Below are 11,248 nucleotides of genomic sequence, written 5' to 3' on the forward strand. Positions count from 1 at the left end.
CTAACAAAATGGGTTTACATTAGACAGACATTAAAATCAAAAGAGTATTTATAATTTTTCAAACAAATAAAAGGTATTTATAATTATGTCAAATTTCAGAGAACGTGATTGTAATTTATCCAATTTTTAATATAATCAATAAGGATGGCATATGGGGTGGGCAGATTGGGATCTACTATGAAATAGGTGAACTCGGATTTAAATTATTGAATTCGATTTTAATCTTTTGAATGTGGTTAGGTTAAGGGTGAGTCTCAAGTCTTATTTTCGAACCTGCTTCGAATTATATTTATAAATATATTTTATTTTTAAAAAAAAGTTTATTTATACATATTTGTAAAACAAAATATATTTTTAACATAACAATAATTCATTTAGATATTTTATAAACAATAATCTTATTTTTTAAAAAAATCAATTAATCAAAAAAAAGAAAGGAATTAATCGTATCTTGCGGGTTAGACCATCAAATTTGGAAACGGGATGAGCTCGCGGTCCAACTAAACTTAAACGGGGAGAGTTTAGGGTGCAACAGAATTAGTACAAATGTAATAAGAAGAGTAGCGATCATCCAATATAGATCATCCAATATAGAATTGACCACTTTTAGTGTGTGAGAGAAATATTTGAGATTATGTCTTAATTTAGTAGGTAAGATATTGATTATCTAATTGCATATTTGATGTACACACACAAGTTTAGGTTTAAGTATATCGCAGTCTTCAAAACATACATGTTCCTCAGCAAAAGTTTAAGGTTGGAGCTCAAGACAAAAACTTGAGAATGACACTTTTTCGAACTCCAGCTCAAAGCTCAAGCTTATTTAGTATCAAAATTTAAATTTTTTATAAGTAATATTAAATTAATTTAAGAAATACTATTTTTAAATCACATACTGATAACTCTGCAATTATCATGATTTTATAGCGATTTAATCTTTCTTTTTAAGCCAAAACATCCATAATTATGTGATTTTATTGCATATTCAGCAAAAAAGGTGATATGAGACAAAGATGGCAAAAATCAAGCCAAAATCGAAATTGAAGGCATCAAAAAGAAAAAAAAAGGAAGATTACAAGGAAATTTCTGCAGAATTGACTAAGCGTGCCCACGTTTAGTGGAGTGGTCAACTCGGGATAAGGATAAGCACAAGCAATTTCCACAAAAGATAAAGGAATGAAGTGTTTAGGTTTAGAAAGGATTCTTTAAAGCTTATCTCTTGTGATTTATTTACCTTTTTAGAGTTTATCATGTATTTATCCCCCCCCCCCCAAGTCTAGATTCATAGGAGACTTATATTATAAATAGGGGGGTCTCTTCATTTGAAGGGGTCGTTCAGTTATTGATTAGAACTCTATAGAATTCTTTGTTCACCTTTTCTCTTTTATTTTTATTTTATAACCGGAATTAATGGAATTCCACTTTTTAGTGTGTTCTTCCATTAATATGTTCGGTTAAATTCCTTATTTTCTAGTTAAGGTATGGCGATTGCTTGATTCGTAATATGTTGTGAGATCTAATTTGTTTTCTTTATACTTGTTATATGAATATTCATGCTATTCTTTGTGCTCTTATTACAAACGTCTGATATTTGAATAATGTGGCCAGTTGTTCACTATCAAGAAGGTTTGCTTAACTAATTGGACTTTATAAATCCGTCTAATTGTTTATTTAGTTCAATGCTTAGTGGCAACGTAGCATGATTAATTATGTCATAGTAATTAGTTATGTTATGGGGAATGCATGATCTAGTTTAAACGAATTGTCCTCGTAGGAGTTTGTTGATTAGAATCAGGCCTTTCTAATTCTTAATGCTGTTAATAGATTAAATCTTGTGGATGTTCCCAGGGTTGTCTGTTAATTAGGGATCTAGCCAACGGTCGTACCTTGGCTGACGAAAAGGTAAGGAAAGGTGAGGTTGTTAGGTCGTACCAACACTATAACTGATTTATTCGTATTCTTGCAATGATCAACTCACAAGAATCAAGCATGATCCTAGCCTTAACCAGAAAATCTCTCTCTTGTATCTTCGTCAGGTAATTTCAATTATTTTCTAGCTTATTTAGTTTTTAATTATTTCTTTTTATCATCAAATCTTCCCCATTATTTTCTATTTCTCTTAAAGAAATCAACTTAAAGCCAATCCCTGTGGATTCGATCCTACTCCCACTTTTACAAGTGTTGTAGGAATTATTTTTGGTGGTCTCGACACCCATCAAATTTTGGCGCCATTTAAACTATGAGGACAATTCGTTTAAACTAGATCATGCATTCCCCATAACATAACTAATTACTATGACATAACTAATCATGCTATGTTGCCACTAAGCATTGAACTAAATAAACAATTACACGGATTTATAAAGTCCAATTAGCTAAGCAAACCTTCTTGATAGTGAACAACTGGCCACATTATTCAAATATCAGACGTTTGTAATAAGAGCACAGAGAATAGCATGAATATTCATATAACAATTATAAAGAAAACAAATTATATCTCACAACATATTACGAATCAAGCAATCACCATACCTTAATCAGAAAATAAGGAATTTAGCCAAACATATTAATGGAAGAACACACTAAAAAGTGGAATTCCATTAATTCCGGTTATAAAATAAAAATAAAAGAGAAAAGATGAACAAAGAATTCTATAGAGTTCTAATCAATAACTGAACGACCCCTTCAAATGCAGAGACCCCCCTATTTATAATAAAAGTCTCCTACGAATCTAGACGTAGGGGGGTAAATACATGATAAACTCTAAAAAGGTAAATAAATCACAAGAGATAAGCTTTAAAGAATTCTTTCTAAACCTAAACACTTCATTCCTTTATCTTTTGCGGAAATTGCTCGTGCTTATCCTTATCCCAAGTTGACCACTCCACTAAGCGTGGGCACGCTTAGTCAATTCTGCAGAAATTTCCTTGTAATCTTCCTTTTTTTTCTTTTTGATGCCTTCAATTTCGATTTTGGCTTGATTTTTGCCATCTTTGTCTCATATCTCCTTTTTTGCTGAATATGCAATAAAATCACATAATTATGGATGTTTTGGCTTAAAAAGAAAGATTAAATCGCTATAAAATCATGATAATTGCAGAGTTATCAAATACCCCCACACTTAGCAATTTGCTTGTCCTCAAGGAAAATCAAGATGCATTCAAAAATTTCTCTAAATTTTAAACTACTCAAGGAAATTTGTAATCATGTGCAAAGTAAATGACATACTTTATGAAGGAGGTAATTCAACATGTATTAAATAAGTTTTCACGTGATGGTCATTATCAAAACCAATCGCATAAAACTAGTGGACTATTTTCTCTCCACTTTTCATTCTCTCAAGTGTATCTCTCGACACTTACTATGACAATGCTTCACCATAGGCTTGCCTATACACCACATCTCCACCACTTTTGAAATATGCACATATATGGATCAAAAGGTTTTTAATTTTGGTTGTAATGGGGCTTTGGTTTGGGGTAGGATAAAAGGACAATAAGGTTAAATTCCAAGAAACTAATTAGAGCACCAAAAAATTTGAGTGAACAATAATTCGAAGCTCTCAAAGTTTACTCATCTCCCTTCAAGATCTTTCGATAATTTTTTAAACTATGCCTTTCTTATTCCTTTTGGAGAGTTCATACATTTTTTTTCTTTTTTTTTTTGTTTCCTTTTTCTCCTCTCCATTTTTTGTAATAGGCATAGACCAAGAAAATTGATGTCGGCTCCCACAAAGTAAAGAAGAACACAATTTTAGAACCCCTACACTCATTTCGAGATACATCTTTTAAGCACATAAATCACAAATGTCAATTCCCTATCTTGAGAACTTATTCTTTTGAATATAAACCCATTTCCCTTGATGCTCTAATAGTTCTTAGAGGGATCAAAATCAAGGTTTTAAACAAACAACGGGATAGGTTCGTATATGACGAGTTATTCAATAAAATAGGTCAAAAGGCTCAAAGGGGTTCTCTAACGTTAAAATGTGTTGGGTGGTTAAAGAAGGCCGAAAGTGGTTTCTAATGCCTTTATCATATCCAAATAAATGCACATTTGTGTGGCCTCGATGTGGTTCAAGGCAAGTTCTAAGAAGACAAAGCCATAAAAGTGTTATTCTCTCAAGAAAGAATGAAATTTTGTTTATGGATATATCAAGCTCAAAATCTCATGAGGTATGTTTTAGTCCACTAATCCTACGCTCGAAGATTTTAACTCAAGTCATTTTGGTAAAAACAAGCTTTCAACTAGTGAATTATCCTCAAACATAAAACAATTTTGGTAAAAACAAGCTTTCAACTAGTGAATTATCCTCAAACATAAAACATGTATTCTTTTTACACATAGCACCATCAAGCCAAGATTAGTCCAAAATTGAAAGGGTTTTTTCACCAAAACTTGTCAAAAAGTTTCTCTTTTCAAGTCAACTTGAAAAAGAAAAAGCAAAAATTTTTGCTAGGCACAAAGAAAATTCATCTACCACCAAGCACATCAACAAAAATTATCATGTATAAGCTCAAGAACCACACCCCCACACTTAAAATTCACATTGTCCTCAATGTGGACATTGACATTAAACTCAAGGATTAAAAATTAAAATGAGAGAGAGTTTAAGGAAGCGTCCCTGAGCGCATGTCGCGAAAAGGTCATGGTGTGGGTGGTTGCCTTAGTGTCAGCCCGAAGTGTTCAAATTTTCGGCGAGCGACGACGACAAACGACGACGGGGAGCTTTTCCGGTGAGATGGCTTTGTTGACAGAGATGAAGAGTTCTTGGCGGATTTGAAGTTGCTGTGGATGAGCTGAGAAAGATAAAAAGAAAATATCGGTCAAATATTTTGAAGTGTGATGGAAAGATTTGACTGATTTCCTTATTTCTTTTGATTTTTCAAATTTTTGATTTTTTTTTCTAAATAAATAAAAATAACTAAAATAAATAAATAAATGGAGGAAAATGAAAGTGAATAACAGTCTACGAAGTGCGACTAAGCGTGGGCACGCTTAGTGGAAGCTTCAAATCTGTCTTGGTGAAGTGAGTTAAAACAGTTTTGAAAGATCGACTAAGCGTGGACACACTTAGTGGAAACTTCAAATCTCTCCAATTTAGCTATCCAAACAGATTTGGATGCTTGATTAAGCGTGACATGCATCGCAAAACTTGAATAAAATTGCAAAAACTAAAATCAAACGAAAGAGGAAAGGAGAAGATAGAGAATTCATGGGTTGCCTCCCATGTAGCGCCTTTCTTTAACGTCTTTGGCTAAACATTGTTGTTCCTCAACTTAAATAAGTTGGACACTCTAAATCCACTTTTTCTATGTAATGCACCCGGTGATGGTGTGGATTTAGGGGAACTTGGCAGTCCATGGATGACTTCTTCCTTGAACTTATGTTGTCATGAAAGACTTTTTTCTTGTAAGTTCTTCGACTCGATCTTTTGGCAATTGTTGTCTTGAATGCTCCTCTACCATTGAACATAGCATTTTTTTGCAACAAAGGATCAATAGAATCAATGAGAAAAATAGAATGTACATTATTAGAATATTTCATGGCACCATCAATTTTAAAACTCATAACCTCATTATCAAATTCCATAGAGAGAATTCCGGCATAAACATCAATTTTAGTTTTTGAGGTTTTAAGGAATGGTCTTCCTAGAAAGATGGATGTAAAATTGGGAGAAATATCTCCCCTCATATCAAGCACATAAAAATCAGTAGGAAAAATCAATTCATTAACTTGCACAAGTACATCCTCAAGAACTCCTTCGGGGTAAACTACGGAACGATCGGCAAGTTGAAGAATGACCCCCGTTTCTTTCAATGGGCCAACATTCAAAGATTCATATATAGTAAGAGGCATAATATTGATAGAAGCACCTAAATCACACATTGCTTTTTCTATTCCAATCTTTCCAATTTTGCAAGGGATAGAAAACGTACCTGCATCATTGCATTTAGGAGGTAGTTTTCTTTGAAGAATGGCAGATATATTCTCTCCCATACTTACCCGTTCGTTTCCCTTGAGTTTTCCTTTTCTAGTGCACAGTTCTTTGAGGAATCTCGCGTAGCGGGGTATTTGCTTGATGGCATCGAGCAGCGAGATGTTTACCTCCACTTTGCGGAACGTTTCAAGAATTTATTTTTCCTCCTCTTCCTTCTTTGATTTGGTGAATCTTTTTGGGAAGGGGGGTCTGGTTACCAAAGGCTTCGGATGGTCCGCTTCGGGTTCGGCTCGCTCTTGTTGGACCTCAATTTCCTTTTTCGGCTTTCTTTTCACACCGTGCCCACGTTTAGTGCCATCTTCGTTCACATTTTCCTGCAATTCTTTTCCACTACGAAGCACAATAGTACTAATATTTTGTCTAGGGTTAATGACAGATTGAGAAGGTAGCTTACCTTGAGATTCTAGCTTACCAACAGACGACGCCAGTTGACTGATTTGAAATTCTAGGTTTTGAATGCTCATCTGGGTCTGTTGCTGGAACTGCTGGGTCTGTTGCTGGAACTGTTGAATGCTCGTCTGGGTCTGTTGCTGGAACTGTTGAATGCTCGTCTGGGTCTGTTGCTGGAATTGTTGTGTGTTGGTCACTAGTGCTTTCATCATGTATTCGAGAGATGGGCTAGGCGTGGGATTAGGTTGCGAAGGTGGTCTGTATTGGGGTTTTTGAAAGTGTTGGTTACCGTAATTCAGATTCGGGTGATCCCTCCATCCGAGGTTGTATGTGTTGGAGAAAGGATCATATCTTCTCTGTTGTTGTCCGACGAATCCTCCTACGTCGTCGGCATGTTCGGTAGTTGACTCTTGAAGAGTTGGGCACATGTCGGTAGTGTGCCCCGTTAAAGTGCAGATACCACACGCTTTGACTTGTTGATAATTCTCTGCAACAACTTTTTCAACAATAGATGTGAGTTGATTTAAACGTTATTCAAGATTACTTACGTCGTTGCTTTTCTTTGGTGGATCATCTTTTCTAACCCCAAATTGTTGCGTGTTGGACGCCATAATCGAGATTAGGTTATGCGCTTCGATGGGGGTTTTGTTGAACAGTGCTCCGCCACTTGCCACATCTATCAGTTTTCTATCCATATTTGATAGACCTTCATAGAAATACTGGATCAACAGGTGGTTCGGGATTTGATGATGGGGGAAACTTTCCACTAGTCGATTGAATCTTTCCCAATATTCGAAAAGACTCTCTCCCGCGAATTGTCGAATCCCACTGATCTCCTTCCGGATCGTTGTGGCTCTTGAGGAAGGGAAATATTTCTCAATAAACTGTCTCTTGAGATCATTCCATCTTGTAATGGATCCTGAAGGTAGAAAGTACAACCAATCTTTCGCTTGATCGGCAAGAGAGAAGGGGAACGCTCTCAGTTTGACTTGTTCCTCGCTTATGCCTTGTGGTCGCATTCCGGAGCATACCACATGGAATTCCTTCAGATGCTTGTGTGGATCTTCACCTGCGAGGCCACGGAAAGTGGGAAGTAAATGAATTAATCCAGATTTCAGTTCAAAATTTACCTCCAAGTCAGGGTACTCAATGCACAGTGGCTGCTGGTTTAGATCGGGCAACGTCATGTCATTGATCGATCTTTCAGGAATCAAAGCCATTATCTCCTCTTCGGATTCGCTTAGGGATTCCTCAAACTCCAAAGTTGTGACTTTTTCGTCTTCGTAGGGAGCGGATGTTCCTTCCAATTGTTGCTTAGTCTCCCGAAGAAGTCTTTGTGCGGTCTTTTCGATTTTGGGGTCGTATACCAATTTACGTGTACGAGAAGACCTTGGCATCAATGGTGATAAAAATCAAGTAACTAAAAATAAAGAAATATACTTAAAAACGCCAATCCCCGGCAACGGCGCCAAAATTTGATGGGTGTCGAGACCACAAAAAATAATTCCTTCCAATTGTTGCTTAGTCTCTCGACGAAGTCTTCGTGCGGTCTTTTCGATTTCGGGGTCGTATACCAATTTACCTGTACGAGGAGACCTTGACATCAATGGTGATAAAATCAAGTAACTAAAAATAAAGAAATATACTTAAAAACGCCAATCCCCGGTAACGACACCAAAATTTGATGGGTGTCGAGACCACCAAAAATAATTTCTACTACACTTGTAAAAGTGGGAGTAAGGTCGATCCACAGAGATTTGTTTTAAGTTGATTTCTTTAAGAAAAAGGAAATAATGGGGGGAGATTGATGATAAAAAGAAGTAATCGAAAACTAAATAAACAATTAAAAATTCCTTATTTTCTAGTTAAGGTATGGTGATTGCTTGATTCCCATTATGTTGTAAGATCTAATCTGTGTTCTACACTTATCAAATGAATATTCATGCTATTCTCTGTGCTTTAATTACAAACGTCTGATTTATGAATGATTCCGTCGGTTGTTCATTATCAAGAAGGTTTGCTTGGCTAATTGGACTTTATAAATCCATGTAATTGTTTATTTAGTTCAATGCTTAGTAGCAACGTAGTATGATTAATTATGTCATAGTAATTAGTTATGTTATGGGGAATGCATGATCTAGTTTAAACGAATTATCCTCGTAGGAGTTTGTTGATTAGAATCAGGCCCTTCTAATTCTTAATACTGTTAATAGATTAAATCTTGTGGACGTTCTCAGGGTTGTCTGTTAATTAGGAATCTAGCCAACAATCGTACCTTGGCTAATGAAAAGGTAAGGAAAGGTGAGGTTGTTAGGTCGTACCAACAACCATAACTGGTTTATTGTCTATACATGTGTTATTCTTGCATCAATGATCAATCCATAAGAATCAAGCATGATCCTAGCCTTAACCGAAAAATCTCTCTCGTATCTTCACCAGGTATTTTTAATTGTTTATTTAGTTTTCGATTACTTCTTTTTATCATCAATCTCCCCCCATTATTTCCTTTTTCTTAAAGAAATCAACTTAAAATCAATCTCTGTGGATCGACCCTACTCCCACTTTTACAAGTGTAGTAGGAATTCTTTTTGGTGGTCTTGACACCCATCACACACGCTCCAACTGGTTCTAAATCTAATACCTCAAACTATGAAATATTGAATTCTCAACCATTAAGGTGTCGTTTACTTATAGTGGATTGAGTTGTTTAACCATCTCAGTCCACTTTAAGCTAATGGTTACTTCAACTGATGGAGGCTCGGCTCATGGCCCAAACTTGGGCTTATTTACTATTTTGACTCATTCGGTGGGTTTATTTGTTGGACTGAAGTAGTGCATTTGGACAAGACGGTGAAATTACCATATAAACATATACTTTATAATTCAAAAAGGACATTTTGGCCAACTTATCACAAAAATTAGATGAAAATTGGGGGGCTAATAAAATGAGCTTGTTGTTTGACAGATGTTGAAATTAGAGGAGTATTTATAATTTTTCCAAACAAAAAAAAAATATTTATAATTATGTCAAATTTCAGAGGATTTGATTGCAATTTATCCAATTTTTAATGGGATCAATGAGGATGGCATATGGGGCCGGTAGATTGGGATCTGCTCCGAATTAGGTGAATTCAAATCTAAATTATTGAATTTGATTTTAATCTTTTGAATATGATAGGTTTGGGGTGAGTCTCAAATCTTGCTCCCAAACCTACTCCAAATTATATTTACAAATATATTTTATTTTTTTAAAAAAATAGTTTTACTTAATACATATTTGTAAATAAATTATATTTTTAACATAACAACAGTTCATTTAGATAATTTATAAACAATAATCTATTTTAAAAAAACCCAATTTATTAAAAAAAAGAAAAGAAAAATTAATCTACTCTTGCGAGTTAGACCCACTAAGTTTAGGGTCCGGATGAGTTCGGGTCCAACTAAACTTAAATGGGGAGAGTTCAGGATTCGGCCAAAGTAATACAAATGTAATAGGAAGAGTAGCGATCATCCAACATAGAATTCACCGCTTTTAGTGTGAGAGAGAAATATTTGAAATTATATTTTAATCTAGTCGGTAAGATATTATCATCCAATTATATATTTGATGTGCACACAAGTTTAGGCCTAAGTACATGGCAGTCTTTAGAACATACATGTACGAGTACAAATGAATGGAGCTCACCAAAATTTTAAGATTGGAGTTCGAAACAAAACCTTGAGCTTGACACTTTTTCGAACTCAAGCTCAAGCTTATTTGGTAAGAAAATTTAAATTTTTAATAAGTAATATGAAATTAATTTAAGAAATACTATTTTTAACTTAAATCACACACGTTCCAATTGGCTTTAAATCTAACACCTCAACTATGAAATTGTGAATCCTCAACCATTAATGTGCCATTTGTGGAATGGGTTTTTTAACCAGCTCAATCCACTTTAAGCTAATGGTTACTTTAATTGGTGGAAGCCCGGGCTCATGGCCCAAACTTGGGCTTATTTTCTATTCTGACTCATTAGGTGGGTTTATGTATTGGCCTGGAATAGCTCAACTGACCAAGACGGTGAAATTACCATCTTATTCAAAAAATTTTTGTTGCCAAATTACCCACTTGCCTTGCAGTCTTCTATTATCTTCCATTCATTTATTTTCATTATATAGTAGAGAAATGGACACACCAATTGATTTACTAAGGACAAATTCCCGTCTATATCTCCCTCAAATTCCAAACCCTAATTCACCCAATCAATCTATATATAGACATATATGCTCTCATTGATAGATGAGATAGTGGAAGAGAAGAAGATGGAGGGAACAATCGAAGGCCATCATAAGGTGTTGGCCACCACACATCGGATTGTGTAGTCTTTGGGGAACACTTCTGACACTAACGATATGTTGTTGATTCTGTTGACCTTTGTCAACTGCCTCTCTACTCTCTCCTCCTGTGTTAAGTGCCTCGTTTACCCAGTGGTCGATTGTGGATCCTTGATTCAAAGCTACTAAATGTTGAACGAAGCCAATTTATCTTCGTTTACTGAATACTTCAATAGGGGCGTGCAATTTTCAGTTAACCGATTGAAAATCGACCGAATTGAAAGTTCGACTTTTATTGAATATCAAACTAAAAATTCAGTTCAATAATCTTTTTTTTTTTAAAAAAAAACAATTGGTATTCAGTTCGATTTTGATTTTTTATATCGGTTAATCATACCAAACTGAACACTGAACTTTAAAACATATAAAATATAATAAAAGAATATAATAGCTAAATATTAAATTCTTAATATCGGTATTCATAAAAAAAAGATAATTTTATGATTAATACATACTTATAATTATTGATTAATAAAT

At 34.8% G+C, this 11,248-nt stretch overlaps 1 pseudogene; it reads right to left on the minus strand.

Moving 5' to 3' along the window:
- Window positions 4,647-7,788, minus strand: LOC105162766 (annotated as a pseudogene).

This window comes from Sesamum indicum, linkage group LG5 (assembly GCF_000512975.1).
Source record: "Sesamum indicum cultivar Zhongzhi No. 13 linkage group LG5, S_indicum_v1.0, whole genome shotgun sequence".
In the NCBI taxonomy this organism is placed as follows: Eukaryota; Viridiplantae; Streptophyta; class Magnoliopsida; order Lamiales; family Pedaliaceae; genus Sesamum; species Sesamum indicum.